This window comes from Erinaceus europaeus, chromosome 2 (assembly GCF_950295315.1).
Source record: "Erinaceus europaeus chromosome 2, mEriEur2.1, whole genome shotgun sequence".
Lineage (NCBI taxonomy): Eukaryota > Metazoa > Chordata > Mammalia > Eulipotyphla > Erinaceidae > Erinaceus > Erinaceus europaeus.
The window spans coordinates 133,937,401-133,943,400 of NC_080163.1; the positions used below are offsets into that span (position 1 = coordinate 133,937,401).

The 6,000-nt window shown below is 39.1% G+C and overlaps 1 protein-coding gene across 1 annotated transcript in view; it reads right to left on the reverse strand.

The window, feature by feature from the left end:
- HYDIN (HYDIN axonemal central pair apparatus protein) overlaps positions 1-6,000 on the reverse strand; it is a 477,232-nt gene that overhangs the window by 297,997 nt on the left and 173,235 nt on the right. The gene's annotated exons all lie outside the window — the stretch shown is intronic.

A 6,000-nucleotide genomic window follows, 5' to 3' on the forward strand; every position in this document is an offset into this window, starting at 1 on the left:
AGCGCTCTGACCGCATCGTCGGCAACGGTAGGATTTTCTGCCTTTAGCAGGCCAGTTAATAAGGGGTGACACCAAAGAGTGGGTACAATTTAATTTGGGTTAAGAATTAGAGTAAAGGTGACACGGACTAGCGGGGCTCCAGAATTCCCAGGGCGCCGGGCAAGGAGAGTGCGCCGGGCATTGTCCTCCGCCCGCCCAGGAAGGCGGCTCCTCCGCCGGTTGCAGAGCGCGGCTGGCAGAGGACCCCGAGAGAGCACTTTAGCTCGGGGGCGGCCTCTTGGGAGAATCCAGGGTCCACCGCGACCCTGAGAGCAGATCCAAAGACTTCTTGAGTATAGCTCTCATTGGATCAAAGGATTTGGAGCTAGTTTTCATTTTTGAGAAATCCTTTAAAAAAGTCTGGAGGGGGGGGTTTCCCGGAAGATGGCGGACTACTACGGAGAAGTGGCTAGCCTTTGAGCTCCGGACACATCTCGTGTAAACAATAGGATTTTCTGCCTTTAGCAAGCCAGCCAATAAGGGGCCACAGCGGTCATACCAAGGTGTCTATAACTTAATTTGGGTTAAGAATTAAAGTAGGGGGAAAAAATTCTTTTTTCTTCCTTTTAATTTTCAAGCATACATCCTTCCCGCCGCTCCCCCCGCCCCACCATAAACAGTGCCTGGGACCAGCTACTAGCAGGATACCCCATACCACCAAACAGGGTTTTTTTTTTTTTGTTTTGTTTTTTTTGTTTTTTTTTTAAACTCACTGATACACATTTGGGAAGTTCCTCACACTGCTCTTTAACTACAACCCTTCTTCTTATATTCTCCCTTTTCTCTCTCTTATCTCTCTCTATCTCTTTTTTTATTTTTTATTATTACTATTTTCTTTTATCCTGTCATACACTTCTTTCTTCTTTGCCTTTCTGAATTTGTGAATTACTTTGGGGAAGAAATCTGACCCAGAGTGGACTTTCTATGTGTGTATCTCTGCTCTAGTTCCCTTTACACTCTTGTTACCCCTAGAATATACACTGGATAGTAGATTTGCATAACTGTCTATTCTTGCTATCCTCTCTTTCTTTTCTATTTCTTCACTGGGATTTGGTTACTATTTTTTCACGGACTGGAGAAATTTTTTGGCTAACTGGTAATGATTAAACTCCTTCAATACTTACTTCAGTTGCTACTGTAATTCCGGAGGTTGGTGAGTGCAATTGTCATAAAGGTATTTAGTACAGTGCTACTTGTGCTCACAACACAACAACTGAGGAACAACAGAGCATTAAAAAAAAAGAGAGAGAGAGAAACACATAAATAAAAAAAATATGGGTAGATTAAAAACAAATAAAACTGATACCCCAATGAATGAAGACAAGAGCCCAGAAGAAACCATAAATCAATCAGAAGTAACCATAGATAAGAAAAGTATGCAAGCAATAATAAACTTATTAATCACAGAAATGAAAACAACATTGGAGGAAAGGAATGGCAGTATTAGGGAAACAACAGTTGAGACACCCAAGGAAAATACTGATTATCTTGAGACAATTAGAGAACTGAAAGCTGAAATAGCTGTATTGAAGAAAGAAGCTGAGGCAAGGGAAAGCAGACTAACAGAAGCAGAAAACAGAATTAGTCAGACAGAGGATGAGTTAGAGAAAACTAAGAAAGAGGTGAAAGAGCTTAAAAAGAGATTGAGAGACACTGAAAACAACAACAGAGACATATGGGATGATCTCAAAAGAAGTAACATTCGTATAATTGGCCTGCCAGAGGAAGAAAGAGAGGAAGGGGAAGCAAACATTCTAGAGGAAATAATACAAGAAAATTTCCCAGACCTGAATAACAGAAAGGATATCAAGGTTCAAGAGGCCCAGAGAGTACCAAACAGAATCAACCCAGACCTGAAAACACCAAGACACATCATAGTCACAATGAGAAGAAGTAAGGATAAAGAAAGGATCCTAAAGGCTGCAAGAGAGAAACAAAAAGTCACATACAGGGGAAAACCCATAAGACTTTCTGCAGATTTCTCCACTCAAACTCTAAAAGCCAGAAGGGAGTGGCAAGATATCTATCGAGCCCTGAATGAAAAAGGATTTCAACCAAGGATAATATATCCTGCTAGACTTTCATTCAAGCTAGATGGAGGGATCAAAACCTTCTTAGACAAACAACAGTTAAAGGAGGCAACTATCACCAAGCCGGCCCTGAAAGAGGTACTAAAAGACCTCTTATAAACAAGAACATCACTATAATACTTGTAATATATCAGAGTAAACAAATCGTTTTTTAGAACAATGGCACTACAATACATTAAATCCATAATATCAATAAATGTCAATGGCTTAAACTCACCCATCAAAAGGCACAGGGTGGGGGGATGGATCAGAAAACATAACCCAACCATATGCTGCTTGCAAGAATCCCATCTGTCACAACAAGATAAACACAGACTTAAAGTGAAAGGATGGAAAACTATCATACAGGCTAACGGTCCACAAAAAAGGGCAGGAACAGCCATTCTCATCTCAGACACGATAGATTTTAAATTAAATAAAGTAATAAAAGATAGGCAAGGACATTACATAATGATTAGAGGATCAATCAGCCAAGAAGACTTAACAATTATTAAAATCTATGCACCCAACGAGGGACCATCTAAATACATTAAACACCTACTGAAAGAATTTCAAAAATACATCAATAGTAATACAATAATAGTGGGAGACTTCAATACTCCACTCTCACACTTAGACAGATCAACAAAGCAGAGAACCAATAAAGATACAAGAGAATTGAATGAAGAGATTGACAGACTAGACCTCTTGGACATTTTCAGACTCCTCCACCCCAAAAAACTGGAATACACCTTCTTTTCAAATCCACATAACACATACTCAAGGATAGACCACATGTTAGGCCACAAAGACAGCATCAATAAATTCAAGAGCATTGAAATCATCCCAAGTATCTTCTCAGACCACAGTGGAGTAAAACTAACTTTTAACAACAAACGGAAAATTATTAAAAGACATAGAATTTGGAAACTAAACAACATGCTCCTTAAGAACCACTGGGTCAGAGACTCACTCAAACAGGAAATTCAAATGTTCCTGGAAACTAATGAAAATGAAGACACAACCTATCAAAATATTTGGGACACAGCGAAAGCAGTACTGAGAGGGAAACTTATAGCCATACAATCACATATTAAACACCAAGAAGAAGCCCAAATGAACGACCTTACTACACACCTCAAGGACTTAGAGGAAGAGGAACAAAGGAACCCTAAAGCTACCAGAAGGACAGAAATCACTAAAGTTAGAGTAGAAATAAACAACATCGAAAATAAAAGAACCATACAAAAGATCAATGAAGCCAAATGTTGGTTCTTTGAAAGATTAAACAAAATTGACAAACCCCTAGCCAGACTCACCAAACAAAAAAGAGAGAAGACTCAAATTAATAGAATTGTAAACGATGCAGGAGATATCACAACTGACACCACAGAAATCCAGAGAATTCTGCGAAACTTCTATAAAGAACTATATGCCACCAAGCTAGAGAATCTGGAAGAAATGGAACAATTCCTAGAAACCTATGCACTTCCAAAACTGAACCAAGAAGAACTACAAAATCTAAATGCACCAATCACAGACAAAGAAATTGAAACCGTTATTAAGAATCTCCCCAACAACAAAAGTCCTGGACCAGATGGCTTCACAAATGAATTCTACAAAACTTTCAGGAAACAGTTAATACCCATACTTCTTAAGCTATTCCATAAGATTGAAGAAACAGGAATACTCCCTTCCACCTTTTATGAAGCCAACATCACCCTGATACCAAAAGCTGATAGGGACAGAACAAAAAAGGAAAACTACAGACCAATATCTCTGATGAACATAGATGCCAAAATATTAAACAAGATCTTGGCCAACCGGATACAGCAACACATCAAAAAGATTGTTCATCATGACCAAGTGGGATTCATCCCAGGAATGCAAGGCTGGTTCAACATCCGTAAATCAATCAATGTCATTCATCACATCAATAAAAGCAAAGCCAAAAATCACATGATTATCTCAATAGATGCAGAGAAAGCCTTTGACAAAATCCAACACCCATTCATGCTCAAAACTCTACAGAAAATGGGAATAGATGGGAAATTCCTCAAGATAGTGGAGTCTATATATAGCAAACCTACAGCCAACATCATACTCAATGGAGAGAAGCTGAAAGCATTCCCCCTCAGATCGGGGACTAGACAAGGCTGTCCACTGTCACCGTTACTCTTCAACATAGTATTGGAAGTTCTTGCCATAGCAATCAGGCAAGAGAAAGAAATCAAAGGGATACAGATTGGAAGGGAAGAAGTCAAGCTCTCACTATTTGCAGATGATATGATAGTATACATAGAAAGACCTAAAGAATCCAGTAGAAAATTACTGGAAGTTGTTAGGCAATATAGCAAGGTATCAGGCTACAAAATCAATGTACAAAAATCAGTGGCATTTCTTTATGCAAACACTAAATCTGAAGAAGAAGACATCCAGAAATCACTCCCATTTACTGTTTCAACAAAATCAATCAAATACCTAGGAATAAAGTTGACCAAAGAAGTGAAAGACTTGTATACTGAAAACTATGAGTCGCTACTCAAGGAGATAGAAACTGATACCAAGAAATGGAAAGATATCCCATGCTCATGGATTGGAAGAATAAATATCATCAAAATGAATATTCTCCCCAGAGTCATATACAAATTTAATGCAATACCCATCAAAGTTCCACCAGGCTTCTTTAAGAGAATAGAACAAACGCTACAATCATTTATCTGGAACCTGAAAACACCTAGAATTGCCAAAACCATGTTGAGGAAAAGAAACAGAAATGGAGGCATCACACTCCCAGACCTTAAACTATATTATAAAGCCATCATCATCAAAACAGCATGGTACTGGAACAAAAATAGGCATACAGACCAGTGGAACAGAATTGAAAGCCCAGAAGTAAATCCCAACACCTATGGGCATCTAATCTTTGATAAGTGGGCCCAAAGGATTAAATGGAAAAAGGAGGCTCTCTTCAATAAATGGTGCTGGGAAAACTGGGTTGAAACATGCAGAAGAATGAAATTGAACCACTTTATCTCACCAGAAACAAAAATCAACTCCAAATGGATCAAAGACCTAGATGTCAGACCAGAAACAATCAAATACTTAGAGGAAAACATTGGTAAAACACTTTCCCACATACACCTCAAGGACATCTTTGATGAATCAAACCCAATTGCAAGGAAGACCAAAGCAGAAACAAACCAATGGGACTACATCAAATTGAAAAGCTTCTGCACATCCAAAGAAACTATTAAACAAACAGAGAGACCCCTCACAGAATGGGAGAAGATCTTCACATGCCAGACGTCAGACAAGAAACTAATCACCAAAATATATAAAGAGCTCAGCAAACTTAGCCGCAAAAAAGCAAATGACCCCATCCAAAAATGGGCAGAGGAAATGAACAAAACATTCACCACAGAGGAGATCCAAAAGGCTAACAAACATATGAAAAACTGCTCTAGGTCACTGATTATCAGAGAAATGCAAATCAAGACAACACTAAGATACCACCTCACTCCTGTAAGAATGGCATACATCAAAAAGGACAGCAGCAACAAATGCTGGAGAGGATGTGGGGACAGAGGAACCCTTTTACATTGCTGGTGGGAATGTAAATTGGTACAGCCTCTGTGGAGAGCAGTCTGGAAAACTCTCAGAAGGCTAGACATGGACCTTCCATATGACCCAATAATTCCGCTCCTGGGGTTATACCCCAAGGACTCCATAACACCCAACCAAAAAGAGGTGTGTACTCCTATGTTCATAGCAGCACAATTCATAATAGCTAAAACCTGGAAGCAACCCAGGTGCCCAACAACAGATGAGTGGCTGAGAAAGCTGTGGTATATATACACAATGGAATACTATGCAGCTATCAAGAACAATG